The sequence below is a fragment of the Heterodontus francisci genome, chromosome 8 (assembly GCF_036365525.1).
Source record: "Heterodontus francisci isolate sHetFra1 chromosome 8, sHetFra1.hap1, whole genome shotgun sequence".
NCBI classification, from domain to species: Eukaryota; Metazoa; Chordata; class Chondrichthyes; order Heterodontiformes; family Heterodontidae; genus Heterodontus; species Heterodontus francisci.
The window spans coordinates 78,032,285-78,047,543 of NC_090378.1; the positions used below are offsets into that span (position 1 = coordinate 78,032,285).

General features: G+C 43.2%; 1 protein-coding gene across 2 annotated transcripts in view; it reads right to left on the reverse strand.

The window, feature by feature from the left end:
• Positions 1–15,259, reverse strand: part of hmcn1 (hemicentin 1) — a 740,737-nt gene that overhangs the window by 394,093 nt on the left and 331,385 nt on the right. The gene's annotated exons all lie outside the window — the stretch shown is intronic.

Consider the following 15,259-nt stretch of genomic DNA (forward strand, 5'->3'; position numbering starts at 1 on the left):
AATAAAGTAACTATTAAACAATAATTTTGCTGGCATTTTGAACATTAGAACACATGATACAAATAATGGAGCTAGGTTATTCAACTTTCTCACCCATATTATTCCATATAGATTTACTCAAGTACTGAAGACTGACCTACAACAACTTTAACATAGTAAAACGTTCCAAGGCACTTCACAAGAGCATTTGACACCAAGCCACATAAGGAGATATTAGGAGAGGTTTGTCAAAGAGGTAGGTTTTAAGCACTGCCTTAAAAGAGAGAGAGGTAGAGAGGTTCAGAGAGGGAATTCCAGAGCTTTGGGCCTAAACAGCTCAAGGCACAGCTGCTAATGATGGAATGATTAAAATCTGGGATGCGCAAGAAGCCAGAATTGGAGGAGTGCAGAGATTTGTAAGGTTGGAAGATGTTACAGTGATAGGGAGGAGTGAAGCCACGGAGGGATTTGTAAACAAGGATGAGAATTTTAAAATCGAGGCATTACCAGACTGTGAGCCAACGTAGGTAGAAAGCAACGAGGTGATGGGTGAATGGATCTTGGTGCAAGTTAGGATAAAGGCAGCAGAGTTTGGGTGAGTTCAAGTTAATGGAAGGTGGAAGATGGGAGGCCAGCCAGGGGATTATTGGAGTGGGCCAATCTCGAGATAACAAATGCATAGATGAGAGTTTCGCCAGAGCTGGCGGGCAGCCATAAAGACGGGGCTAAAATGTGGCGAGTCGAAGAGACTTAGTAGTTGGCAGGAAAAAAGACAGAGGCGCAAGGGGAGAGCCAACTGTGCAACAGCCCCGACAATCAAATTTCTCTGCAGCACCTGTGGAAGAGCCTGTCACTCTAGAATTGGCCTTTATAGCCACTCCAGGTGCTGCTTCACAAACCACTGACCACCTCCAGGTGCGTATCCATTGTCTCTCGAGATAAGGAGGCCAAAGAAGAAGAAGAGATGAGAGTTTCAGCAGCAGATGAGCTGAAGGAAGAAGGATGTTGTCCAATAGTACATGATGTAATTCTCCCTTGAATTTTTAATAGCAGAAAAAAAGAGAATATGACACCAAAGATCACTAGTAAAACTAAAGTGAATGGGATCAGGTGTAAACTTTCCAGTGGCTGGAGCCATACCTAGCACAAAGGAAAATGATTGTGGTCGTTGGAGGCCGCAGAATATCGTCTCAGGAGTTCCTCAGGATAGTGTCCTTTACTTACCTATTTTTAACTTCTTCATCAATGACCTTCCCTCCATCATAAGGTCAGAACTGGTGTTGTTTGCTAATGACTGCAGTGTTCACTTCCATTCACAATTCGTTAGATAATGAAATAGTACATACCCGCATGCAACAAGACCTGCACAACATCCGGGCTTGGGCTGATAGATGATAAGTAATATTCATGCCACACAAGGGCCAGGTAAAGACCATCTCCAAAAAGAGAGAATAACCATCTCCTCTTGACATTCAATAGCATTACCTTGCTGAGGCCCCCACCATCAACATCCCGACGGGCACCACTGACCAGAAACTGAACTGAACCAGCTGCATAAATGCCGTGGTTACAAGAACAGGTCAGAGGTTGGTTATTCTGCAGTGAGTGGTCCACCATCTAGAAAGCACACCATGAGTATGATGGAATACTTTCCACTTGCCTGGATGGGTGAAGCTCCAATAACATTTAAGAATTCCAATTGATCAACAGCCCACCCACTGGCTTAAACATCCACCATCTCCATGATCAGTATGCCACGGCTGCAGATACTGTAGTATGTACAGGATACACTGCAATAAATCACCAAAACTTCTTCAACAGCACCTCCTAAATCCATGACCTCCATCACCTGGAAGCCCAAGGACAGCAGATGCATGGGAACAGCATCACCCACAAGCTCCCCTCCAAGTCACACACTATCCTGAACCTTTATTGTCTTTGGATCAAAATCCTGGAACTCTCTACTTAACAGCACTGTGGGAGTACCTTCACCACACGGACAGTAGCAGTTCAAGGAGATGGCTCACCACCACCTTCTCAAGGGAAGTTGGGATTGGGAAATAAATGCCAGCTTTGCTAGTGATGAGCACATCCCAAGAATGAGTTTAAAAAAATGTCCCCAACCTTTTTACAGCCAATAAGTCAAGTTCCGGGTAGGAATTTATGCAGTTAATTTGTGCACTGCAAGTTCCATAAATAGCAATGAGTTAAATGACTAGATTATTTGATTTGGTAGGGTTGTTCGGGGATAAATGTTGACCAGGAAGTGGTTATCCGTTTCCACACAACATCTCGACTAAACATCAGGTGCCACAGTTTTCCAGCAGTGAATATGCAAGGAAATAAGCTATACACCTTGGCTCAGTGGTTGAACCCTCACCTTTGAATCAATATATCTGTAGTTCAAGCTCACTCAAGAAACATCAGCATAAAATCTAGAGAGAGTGCTACACTATTGGAGGTGCCATCTTTCAGATGAGATGTTAAACCAAGGGTCCATTTGCCTTTTCAGGTAGCCACAAAAGATTCCACAGCACTGTTAAAGAAAAGTTAGGGAGTTCTTGCAGTGTCACACTCAACACCAACAAAACTAACCTGATCATCTGTTGTCTTTCTGTTTTTGAGCAAATTAGCTGTGGTATCTCCCTTCATTACAACAGCAACTCTACTTCAAAAGAACTTCATTGATAATCAAGTGCTTTGCGACATCTTAAGATTATAAAAGCTTCTATATAAATGCAAATTCTTTCTTTTTTAAATATCAGATACCACATGGTTCCAGCAGTAGAGATTATGGTTTGGTAGATAAGAATGTAGGAGCTTCAGCTAGCCCTTGGACATATTGTCATGAACAGAATACAGGCATAAAGATAATGTAAAAGAAAGATCAACTTCCTTTCCGATGCAAATTAAATTGTCAATGTCAAAAGCCTTACGAAGGGTCCTGAAATAGGGAGTAAATGATGGACCTGTATCAACAAAACACATTACCTTCAATGAAAATGAGTCTTGCAGAGAATGACAAACTTTCATCTTTGTCATGTCAAAACAATAAGACACAATTTTCCTTCATGTAAGGACAAAGTCATCATACTAAATGTTTATACCCAGATAATGGCCACACAATTTCATTGCATCACAGATTAAGTTTGTCTTTGCTTCAATAATGCAGATTGTCATTGGCTGTTCTGGAGACTGAATCTGTCTGAAAACTACAGATCAAATTGGGATAAACCATTGCCCTACAATATATAATACACTGTATTTAAATGGTTTAACTAGCCTGATTATATGTTGCTATCTTCCTACACATGCATTTGATGAAAGAGACATTTTCTAACCTTTTATAGTTGTGCACTGTGGAACATTCAAAACTTCGTTATTGGTTTTTAGGGACAACTGGATCTCCTGTGGGGTTGCCACTTATTCTGAAACTATGCTCCCTAGTTCTAGATTCCCCTACATGGGGAAACATCCTCTCAGCATCTACCCTGTCAAGCCCCCTCAGAATCTTAGATGTTTCAATAAGATCACCTCTCATTCTTCTAAACTCCAATGAGTATAGGCCCAACCTGCTCAAAGTCTCCTCAAAAGACAACACATTCATCCCAGGAATCAGCCTAACGAACCTTCTCTTAACTGCCTCCATTGCAAGTATATCGCTCCTTAAAAAAAAAGACCAAAAGCTTTACGGGGCCCTCTAGGTGTGGTCTCACCAACGCTCTGAACAGTTGGAGCAAGACTTCCCTAATTTTATACTCCAACCCCTTGTAATAAAGGCCAACATTTCATTTGCCTTCCTAATTACTTGATGTACCTGCATGCTAACTTATTGCGATTCATGTACAAGGACACTCAAATCCCTCTGTACTGTCGCATTCTGTAATCACTGCATTTAAATAATACTTTGCTTTCACTTTTCTGTTCTTCCTCCTAAAGCGGATAACCTCACATTTTCCCACGTTATACTTCATCTGCCAAATTTTTGCCCACTCACTTAACCTATTGCAGTTCTCCAATTCTTTTTAAAAAGTATGTTGTTTTTCAGGTAAGATGGTCTATTCCTGGTATTATCTATCCTTGTTTTTTATGATTTGGATCCAAAAAATGGATGAATTTGGAATGTAGAATGAAATAATCTGTGAACTGTTTGGATATGGACTGGAAATATCCTTCATATGGAATGATCTAAGTAACATTTTGGAACCAGTGCAAGCATAGGGATGACAGAAATTTCCCAACCTTCATTTGCATATGTAACAGGGAGGAAGAGGAAAGTCCCTTTGTTCTCGTGAAATGGTTTTGTACTATGGGGAAGAAACTGGTCTCTGTTCCCTCTATCAGCAGATTTCACATACTCAAGGCTCAGTTTGAGTCACCAAAGTTTTGTGTGTCTAACCAAATCTTTGTAAGAGAAGCTTAAAATGTTCTAGGGAACTTAACAGTTTTAGCAAGGCAGGTCTCATGTGGGAAGAAACTACATTGAGAAATACATTTTGAGTATTCATGAAGTTGGCTGTAAAAATAAATGGTCTTTCTGAAATGACATTTATAAAACATGATGAATTTTTTTTATGTGGAGCTGTATATTTTAACTCTTGTTATATTTACATAAAACAAATTTTAGTAGATTTTTATGGAGAACCTAACATAAAGGATCTCTCAAAAAGGATCTGCCACTTAACTCTCCGTTCTATAAGTACATGTTTCCAATCTGGAAAAGCTATTAAGTCAAGATGATGCTGTGAGCTTCCTGCTGAGAACTCAATATTCACTTACTGAATCTGTTAACATATTGAAAATATATATATATTTTTAATTATCAAATGCCCCACAGCTTCCATTGAGCAACTGCATATCTGTGTTTTCACTGTATTTATCATTAACAAATTTAATTTATCAAAACATCACTAAAACTTTAATTAAATCTAGAGAGGAAATAGCAGAAGGTTTGACCATCATTGTTCAATCCTCGCTGGATATAGGTGTGGTGCCAGAGAAGTGGAAAACCGTTAACGTTGTACCTCTGTTTAAAAAGGGAGCGAGGGATAGACCGAATAATTACAGGTCAGTCAGTCTGACCTCAGTAGTGGGCAAATTATTGGAATCTATTCTGAAAGACAGGATAAACTGTCACTTAGAAAGGCACAGATTAATCAAGGATAGTCAGCATGGATTTATTAAGAGAAGATCTTGTCTGGCCAACTTGATCGAATTTTTTGAAGAAGTAACAAGAGGGTAGTGTAGTTGATGTGATCTACATAGACTTTAGCAAGGCTTTTGACAAGATCCCATATGGTAGACTGGTTAAAAAATAAAATTCCATGGGATCCAGGGAAATGCAGCAAGGTGGATACAAAATTGGCTCAGTGGCAGGAAACCAAGGGCAATTGTTGACGGGTGTTTTTGCAACTGGAGGGCTGTTTCCAGTGGCGTTCTGCAGGGCTCAGTGCTGGGTCCCCTGCTTTTTGTGATACATATTAATGATTTGGACATAAATGTGGTGGGGCATGATCAAGAAGTTTGCAGATGACACAAAGATTGGCCGTGTGGAAGATAGCAAGGAGGATAGCTGTAGGCTGCAGGAAGATATTGATGGTCTGGTGAGATGGGCAGAAAAGTGGCAAATGGAATTCAACCTGGAGAAGTGTGAGATGATGCATTTGGGGAGGTCAAACAAGGCAAAGGAATACATGATTATTGGGAAAATACTGAGAGGTGTAGAGGAAGTGAGGGAATTTGGAGTAAATGTCCACAGACCCCTAAAGGTAGCAGGATAAGTAGATAAGGTGGTTAAGAAGGCATCTGGAATCTTTTCCTTTATTAGCTGAAGTATAGAATATAAGAGCAGGGAGGTTATGTTGGAACTGTATAAATCATTGGTCAACTTGAGTACAGTGCCACTGTGCATCGGTGGTGGAGGGATTGAATGTTCAAAGTACTGGATGAGGTGCCAATCAAGCGGGCTGCTTTGTCCTGGATAATGTCGAGGTTCTTGAGTGTTGCTGGAGCTGCACACATCCAGGCAAGTGGAGAGTATTCCATCACATTCCTGACCTGTGCCTTGTAGATGGTGGACAGGCTTCGAGGAGTCAGGCAGTGAGTTACTCGCCACAGACATCCTAGCCTCTGACCTGCTCTTGTAGCCATAGTACTTACATGGCTGGTCCAGTTCAGTTTCTGGTCAACGGTAACCCCCAGGATGTTGATAGTGGGCGATTCAGCGTTGGTAATGCCATTGAATATCAAGGGGAGTTGGTTGGACTCTCTCTTGTTGGAGATGGTCATGGCCTGGGACTTGTGCGGTGCAAATGTAACTTGCCACTTATCAGCCCAAGCCTGAATGTTGTCCAAGTCTTGCTGCTGGGAGCGGAGCGGAGAGGAGCGGACCTGTGGGGAAAACGCCGAGAGTGGAGCCATTAAAATGAGCCCAAGGATCGAGGCCCAGCCACTTACCTTCCGGGAGCAGAGCGGAGAGCAATCCAGGCGCACTGGAGTTTGAAAACAAAGTGAGCAGTGAGGTCACAGGAAAGCTGCAAGGTGATTGGTTGGTGAGTAACTGCTGTTAGGGAACAACTCTAAATAGCTGGGTAAGTAACTAAAAGTAAAGGGAAAGGTCTACAGTTTTTTAATATAGTAGGGAGTGTTTTTTTTAGGGAATCAAGGTCCCTAGTGTAAATAATCTAATTTTTGGGTAATTTAAGGGGATAAATTAAGGGTAAGTCATGGCAGGGAAGCTCGGCAACGTGGAGTGCGCCTCCTGTGCAATGTGGGAAGTCACTTCCAGTGTCCAGGCCGAACACGTGTGCAGGAAGTGTCTCCAGCTGCAGCTACTTGAAATCCGTGTTTCGGATCTGGAGCGGCAGCTGGAGACACTGTGGAGCATCCGCGAGGCTGAGATCATCGTGGATAGCACGTACAGGGAAGTGGTCACACCGCAGGTAAAAACTGCTCAGGCAGAAAGGGAATGGGTGACCGCCAGGCAGAGTAGAAGAACTAGGCAGGTAGTGCAGGAGTCCCCTGGGTCTATCTCCCTTTCTAACAGATTTTCCGCTTTGAATACTGTTGGGGGAGATAGCTTCTCAGGGGACTGCAGCAAGAGCCAAGTCTGTAGCACCACAGGTGGCTCAGCAGCACAGGAGGGGAGGAAAAGCAGTGGAAGAGCTATAGTAAAAGGGGATTCTATCGTAAGAGGTACAGATAGGCATTTCTGTGGCCGCAAACGTGACTCCAGGATGGTATGTTGCCTCCCTGGTGCTCGGGTCAAGGATGTCACGAAGCGGCTGCAGGACATTCTGAAGGGGGAGGGTGAACAGTCAGAGGTTGCGGTACACATTGGTACCAATGACATAGGTAGAAAGAGGATAAGGTTCTGCAACAAGAATTTAGGGAGCTGGGTAGCAGATTAAAAAGCAGGACCTCAAAAGTTGTAATCTCTAGATTACTCCCGGTGCCAAATGCCAGTGAGTATAGGAGTAGGAGGCTAAAGCAGATGAATGCGTGGCTGAGGAGATGATGCAGGAGGCATCAGTGAGCAGGTTATTGCTGTTTAAGTGCCACTTGATAGCACTGTCAATGACACCTTCCATCACTTTGCTGATGATCAATAGTAGACTTATGGGGCAGTAATTGGCTGGGTTGGATTTGTCCTGCTTTTTGTGTACAGGATATACCTGGGCAATTTTCCACATTGTCGGCAGATGCCAGTGTTGTCACTGTACTGGAACAGCTTGGCTATGGGCGCGGCCAGTTCTGGAGCACAAGTCTTCAGTCCTATTGCCAGGATGTTGTCAGGGCAGTATCCAGTGCCTTCAGAGATTTCTTGATATCACGTGGAGTGAATCTGATTAGCTGAAGACTGGCATCTGTGATGCAGGGAACCTCAGAAGGAGGCTGAGATGGATCATCTATTAGTCACTTCTGGCTGAAGATGGTTGCAAATGCTTTAGCACTGATGTGCTGGGTTCCCCCATCATTGAGGATGGGGATATTTGTGGACCCTCCTCCTCCTGTTAGTTGTTTATTTGTCTCACCACCATTCACGACTGATGTGGCAGGACTGCAGGGTATAGTTCTGATCCGTTGGTTGCGGGATCGCTTAGCTCTATCTCATGCTGCTTCTCTGTTTGGCATGCATGTAGTCCAGTGTTGTAGCTTCACCAGGTTGACACCTCATTTTCAGGTATGCCTGGTGCTGCTCCTGGCATGCCTTCCTGCACTCTTCACTGAACCAGGGTTGGTCCCCCAGCTTGATGGTAATGGTGGAGTGGGGGATCTGCCGGACCTTGAGGTTACAGATTGTGGTTGAATACAATTTTGCTGCTGCTGATGGCCCACAGCACCTGATGGATGCCCAGTTTTGAGTTGCTAGATCTGTTCGAAATCTATCCCATTTAGCACGGTGGTAGTGCTACACAACACGATGGAGGGTATCCTCAGTGTGAAGATGGGAATTTGTCTCCACATAACAGTGCAGTGGTCATTCCTACCAATACTGTCATGGACAGATGCATCTGCGACAGGTAGATTGGTGAAGACGAAGTCAAGTAGGTTTTTCCCTCTTGTTGGATCCCTCACCACCTGCTGCAGACCCAGTTTAGCTGCTATGTCCTTTAGGACTCGGCCAGCTCAGTCAGTACTGTTGCTACTGAGTCACTCTTGGTGACAGGTATTGAAGTCCCCCACCCTCAGTGCTTCTTCTAAGTGCTGTTCAACAGGGAGGAGTACTGATTCAACAGCTGAAAGGGGGGAGGGGGGATGGGTGGGTGGCGGCAGGTGGTAATCAGCAAGAGGTTTCCATGCCCATGTCTGACCTGATGACATGAGACTTCATGGGGTCTGGAATCAATGTTGAGGACTGCCAGGGCAACTCCCTCCTGACTGTATATCACTGCGCCGCCACCTCTGGTGAGATAGGACATACCCAGGAATGGTGATGGTGGCGTCTGGGACATTGTCTGATTCCGTGCGTAGGACTATGTCAGACTGTTGTTTGACTAGTCTGTGGGACAGCTCTCCCAATTTGGCACAAGCCCCAGATATTAGTAAGGGGGACTTTGCAGTGTGAACAGGGGGAGGTAGGCCGTTGTCGTTTCCGGTGCCTAGGTTGATGCTGGGTGGTCTGTCTGGTTTCATTCCTTTTAGACTTTTCTCTAGCGGTTTGGTACAGCAGAGTAGCTTGCTAGGCCGTTTCAGAGGGCAATCAAGAGTCAACCACATTGCTGTGGGTCTGGAGTCACATGTAGCCCAGACCAGGTAAGGACAGCAGATTTCCTTCCCAGACGTGTTTTTACGACAATCGACAATGGTTTCATGCTCACCATTACTGAGACTAGCTTTTTTAAAATTCCATATTTTTTAATTGAATTTAAATTCCACCAGCTGCCATGGTGGGATTTGAAACCGTGTCCCCAGAACATTAGCCTGGGCCTCTGGATTGCTAGTCCAGTGACATTACCACTATGCCACCACCTTCCCCTAAAAGTCGTTGGCTTATTGCCTTGTTCCAATAAGCAAAGTTCAGAAGTCTGATTTCACAGAGCAACCTGGGCCTTCCATTGTTCCCAGGTGTTAACAGCTGCTTGGTATATTTGCATCTTCAGAATCACTGACTCCTTGTTTTACGACCTAAAAGTCTGGGAGAGTGAAACCCGTTGTCCTTCAGGTGTTACCCCTGCAGTCTCTTTTTTTTCAAAATAAGTCTTTGATCTGTCTTGTCCTTTAGCAGAGTGGATGTGAGGTCACCTGACCTTCTGGGCTCCATCTTAAACTTTTAAAAATCTCAATTTTTAAAACATAATCATGTCCAATGTCCATAACACCTCCATCCAAAAATGGTAAAGTCATTACCGTAGTAATGATTTTTCTTACAACATAATCAGATATAACTTTGTAAGCGTTTCCATTAGCATTTTACACTTTACACAGGTCACAATATTTTACAATTATGAGTTGTTTTCCTCCATTACACCTCTTCTTTAAATTCTGGATAGAGCATCGGCAATTGCATTGCTCTTTCCTGTAACATGTATAATATTTTTTTTAGAGTAAATGGTTGCAACATTAAACTCCACCGAAATAATCTGGCATTCTTTGTTTTGAACTTTTCTAGAAACCTTAATGTATTATGATCAGTGTAAACTGTTATTTCCCCATGGCCATTTTCGACATATACTTAAAAATGTTGAAGAGCCAATGCGACCTAAAGCCCCCTTCTCAACAGTAGAGTACTTCTTCTGGTACCTATTGAGTTTTCTAGAGAAATAACTGACTTGTCGTTCGATACCAGTATCATCATCCTGGAGTAATACTGCTCCTACCCCCACATCACTGGCATTCATAGCCACTTTAAAGCGTTTGCCAAAATTTGGTGCTACTAGAATGGGTTTATTTATTGAAATAGCCTTTAACTTCTCAAACGCCATTTGACAGGATTCTGTCCACTGGATTTTTTTTAGTAAATTTGTCAGTGGAGTTGGTACTGTACTTAAGTTAGGAACGAAGGCCCAGTAGAACCCACACATCCCTAGGAATCGTAGTATTTCTCTTTTTGTCTTGGGGAATGGGAAGTCTATTAACACTTGAACTTTAGCTTCTCTGGGAAACATTTGATCTTGATCTACTACATGCCCTAAATAGGTGACCTTTGTCTCAGCAAACTCACTCTTCGCTAAGTTTATTTCCAAATTGGCTCTCTCTAACCTGTCTAACAGAGTATTTAAGTGTTTACTATGGTCTTCCCAGGTGTCACTGTACACCAACAGATCATCAAAGTACACAACGCAATGGCTCAGTCCAGCAATCACCTGATTGGTCAATCTTTGAATGTGGCCGGTTCATTTTTCATACCAAACAGCATGACCTTACAGTGAAATAGGCCATCTGGGGTCACAAAGGTGGATATTTCTTTAGCTTCTTTTGTTTCAGATTTCCAGCATCCGCAGTATTTTGCTTTTATTTCTTTAGCTTGGTCAGTCAAGGGGGCTTGCCAATATCCTTTCAGCAAGTCAATTTTCTAATAAAGACTGAATTTCCCACCCATACAATCCTCGAGTTGTGGGATTGGATAAGTATCTGTTTTAGTTACTGCATTGACTTTCCGATAATCAATAAAAAATCTTTTGGAACCATCTGGTTTTGGCATAGCATCACTGGTGAACTCCAGTAACTTTGACTAGGTTCAGTTAGATCATTCTTTAGTGTATATTGAACCTCCTCTCTGACCTGAGAAAATTATCAGGATTGATTCGATAAAGGTTCTGTTTAATTGGTATGGCTGTGCCTACATCAACCCCATGAATAGCCAGAGGAGTTCGACCTGGCTTATCTGCACATACTCCTTTAAACTCTTAACAGCTCAGCCATGTCCCTTTTACGCTGTTCAGAAAGATAGTGGAGAACTGTATCTAGATTTTCTACCACATCTGTGTTTGCCAGTTTTACCATAGGGGGTTCAATCTGAGAGTTCTCAGTCTCTGTCCCTTCTTCCAGCTCCTCAAAAGTAATGCTATCTTGAACCTCCTCTTCTGTCACTTGATATACATTTACTGGCTGACAAGGTTTACGTTCATAGTATCTTTTCAACATATTCATGCCCTTTGACTTTTCCCTCTCTCTGGGGTGCTAACCAAATAGTTCACCTCACTAAGTTTCCTCTAATGAAGTAATGTCCACTGAACCTAGCTTTCAATGGTTCTCCAGGCAAAGGCAACAACACTTTGTCTACAGGTTGCAAACTGTGTGCCTTAGCTGTTCTATCCTCACTTGCTGAAAAATTTTGAGATGTTTTCTGGCTACTGAACGAGTTTTAGTGAATCTCCCTCGAAATTCTGACACATAATCTAAGAGGGTTGTTTCCTCTTCCTGTGCTAAAAATCTTTCCTTAATGAGTTTAAGGGGCCTCCTAACCTCATGCCCTTAGACCAATTCAAATGGACTCATTTGGTGTGTCCCTGGTGGCAAATAATAAAATGTTATCCCCTTGTTCCAATCATAAGGATAGTCAAAACAATAAGCCTTTATCATACTTTTTACGGTTTGGTGATACCTTTCCAAAGCACATTGTGACTGCAGGTGATAAGCAGGCAATTTGAGCTATCTCATTCCCAAATTACTCAAGAACTCTTTAAATACCTCTGACTTGAAATTTGACGCCTGGTCTGACGAACTTTTGCTGTGATCATTTTCAAAGGCATTGCCTTTGGAAACCTAGTGGACAAATCCATGATGGTTAGACCTTAAGCCTGAGCAGCAGCAGTTGGCGGCGGACCTGGGAGGAGGCGGATCCAGAGCGGGACCTGGAGAAATAAAGAGCGGGTCTCGAGGCCCTTACCTACCTTAGACCGGAGCAGCAGCAGTCGGCGGCAGTCAGTCTTTGTGTCTCCATGCACTGGGTTTATAAAGTGAAAAAAAACTAACAGTGACATCATGGGAAATCTGTAAGCTGATTGATTGGTAAGTAACAGCTGTTATTGCCTGTAAATACCTTAAAAAATCAGAGAAAAAAACGTTCTTTTTTCTTAAAACACTCAAATAGCCACCTTGTAAGTCATAAGGTTAGTACTACTAAGGTTTTTAAATTAGTGTAATTTATGAATAACTACCAATTAGAATAGTGCTGTTTGGATAGAGCGTAAGGCTGTGAGTTGTGTGTGAGGGATTTCACTGGCTAAGGGAATGAGGTGCTCTTTGGACTCTTTCTTTTCTTTACTGCCTTTTCAGCCTCAACAGTACAGGGGAAGAAGCTGATTGGCGAGTAACTGGTAAGCTATTCTACTTAGTATATTAACAATAATTTTTTTTATAAAGCGAAATAATGGCAGGGTAGCTCAGCAAAGCGGAATGTGCCTCCTGTGGCAGGTGGGAAGTCGTGGGCGCACCATGTATCCTTGACAAACACATCTGCAGGAAGTGACACCGGCTACAGAAGCTTGAGCTCTGGGTTTCGGAACTCAAGCGGAGGCTGGAGTCACTGTGGTGCATCCACGAGGCAGAGAACTATGTGGATAGCACGTACCAAGAGGTAGTCAACCCAGAACTTAAGACAACACAGGCAGAAAGAGACTGGCTACCAGACAGACAAGAAAGTCAAGGCAGGTAGTGCAGGAGTCCCCGGAGAGCAGCCCACTTTCTAACTGGCATTCAGTTCCGAGTACCGATGGGAGAAAGGGTTCCTCTGAAGAGTACAGCGAGAGCCATGACCAGAGCACCAAGGGTGGCCCAGCTATGCAGGGAGGGAAGAGAAAGGACAAGAGAGCAATAGTGGTAGGAGATTCTATAGTTAGGGGAACAGATAGGTGCTTCTGTGGTCATAGGTGAGATTCCAGGATAGTATGTTGCCTCCCTGATGCCAGGGTCATGGATATCACCGAACAGCTAGAGAGCATTTTGGAGGGCGAGGATGCACAGCCAGAGGTTGTGGTCCGCATTGGTACCAACAATATAAGAAGAAAGAGGGATGAGGTCCTGCAGGCTGAGTTTAGGGAGTTAGGAACAAGATTAGCAAGCAGGACCTCAAAGATAGTAATCTCTGGATTACTCCCAAGGCATGTGCTGGGTGAGTGTGGAAATAAGAAAATATACAGGATGAATGCATGGCTGGAGAAATGGTGCAGGAGGGAGGCCTTCAGATTTCTGGGGCATTAGGACTGGTTCTGGGGAAGGTGAGACCTGTACAAGCTGGACAGTTTACACCTGAACAGGACTGGGACAAATATCCTTGCAGGAAGGTTTGCTAGTGCTATTGGGGATGGTTTAAACTAGTTTGGCAAGGGGAAGGGAACCTTAGCGCAGTCTTAGATAGGACAATTTCAGGGCAGGGAACAGGAGACAGAAAATTAGCATGTTGGTCACAAAGACAGAAGAAGCAAATGTTAAAAAGTGCGCAGCACAGGAATTTGGCAGTGTTAAAGGGTATTTATTTAAATGCAAGGAGTATAGTAAATAAAGCCGATGAGCTGAGGGCAGAGATAGACACATGGCAACACGATATCATTGCTATAATGGAAATTTGGCTAAAAGGGCAAGAATGGCAGCTCAACATCCCTGGATATAGAGTTTTCAGGCAGGATAGAGAGGGGGATAAAAAAGGGGGGAGGTGGTATTATTAGTTAAGGGATCAATAAGTGCTTTGAGGAGGGATAATATGCTAAATGAATCATCAAACGAGGCCATATGGGTGGAGCTCAGAGATAAAAAAGGGGCAGCCACACGACTAGGAGTGTACTGTAGACCCCCAAATAGTGAGAGGGAGATATAAGAACAAATATGTAGGCAAATTTCTGAGTGCAGAAATTATAGGGCAATGATAGTTGATGATTTCAACTACCCCAGTATCAACTGGGATACAAACAGTGTGAAGGGCACAGAGGGCACAAAATTCTTGAACTGCAGTCAAGAGAGCTTTTTTAGCCAGCATGTAACAAGCCCAACGAGAGGAGGCATAATTCTAGATTTAGTCTTCGGTAATGAAGCTGGGCAAGTGGATGAAGTAGCAGTGGGTGACCATTTTGGAGATAGTGACCATAATACAGTTAGTTTTAGCCTAATCATGGAAAAGGACAAAGATAAAACAGGAGTAAAAGTTTGAAATTGGGGGAAGGCAAATTTTACAAAACTCAGAGGTGACCAGGCGAAAGTGGACTGGATACAGCTACTTGAAGGAAAATCAGTCGCAAACCAGTGGGAGGCATTCAAAAGTGAGATACTACAGGCACAGTGTGGGCATGTCCCCACAAAGATAAAGGGTGGTACTGCCAAATCTAGAGCCCCCTGGTTACCTAGAAACCTACAGGGTAAGTTAAAGCAAAAAAAGAAAGCTTTTGACGATCACAAAAAATTTAATACTTTAGAAAGTCTTGAGGAGTATAGAAAGTGAAGTGGTGAAGTAAAAAATAAATTAGAAAAGCCAAGAGAGGACATGAAAAATTATTGGCAGGTAAAATCAAGGAAAACCTGATGATGTTTTATCAGTACATTAAGAGCAAGAGGATAACTAAGGAAAGGGTACGGCCTATCAGAGATGTACAAGGGAACTTAAGCGTGGATGCAGAGGATGTGGGCAGGGTTCTTAATGAGTTTTTTTGTCTCTGTCTTCACAAAGGACAGGCTTGATGCAGACATTGTAGTTAAAGAGGAGTGTGAAATATTAGATATGATAAGCATAATGAGAGATGAAATACTAGAGGGTCTGACATCCTTGAAAGCGGATAATTCGCCAAGGCCAGATGGATTGCATCCCAGGTTGTTAAAAGCCAGGGAGGAAATAGCAGATGCACGGAGG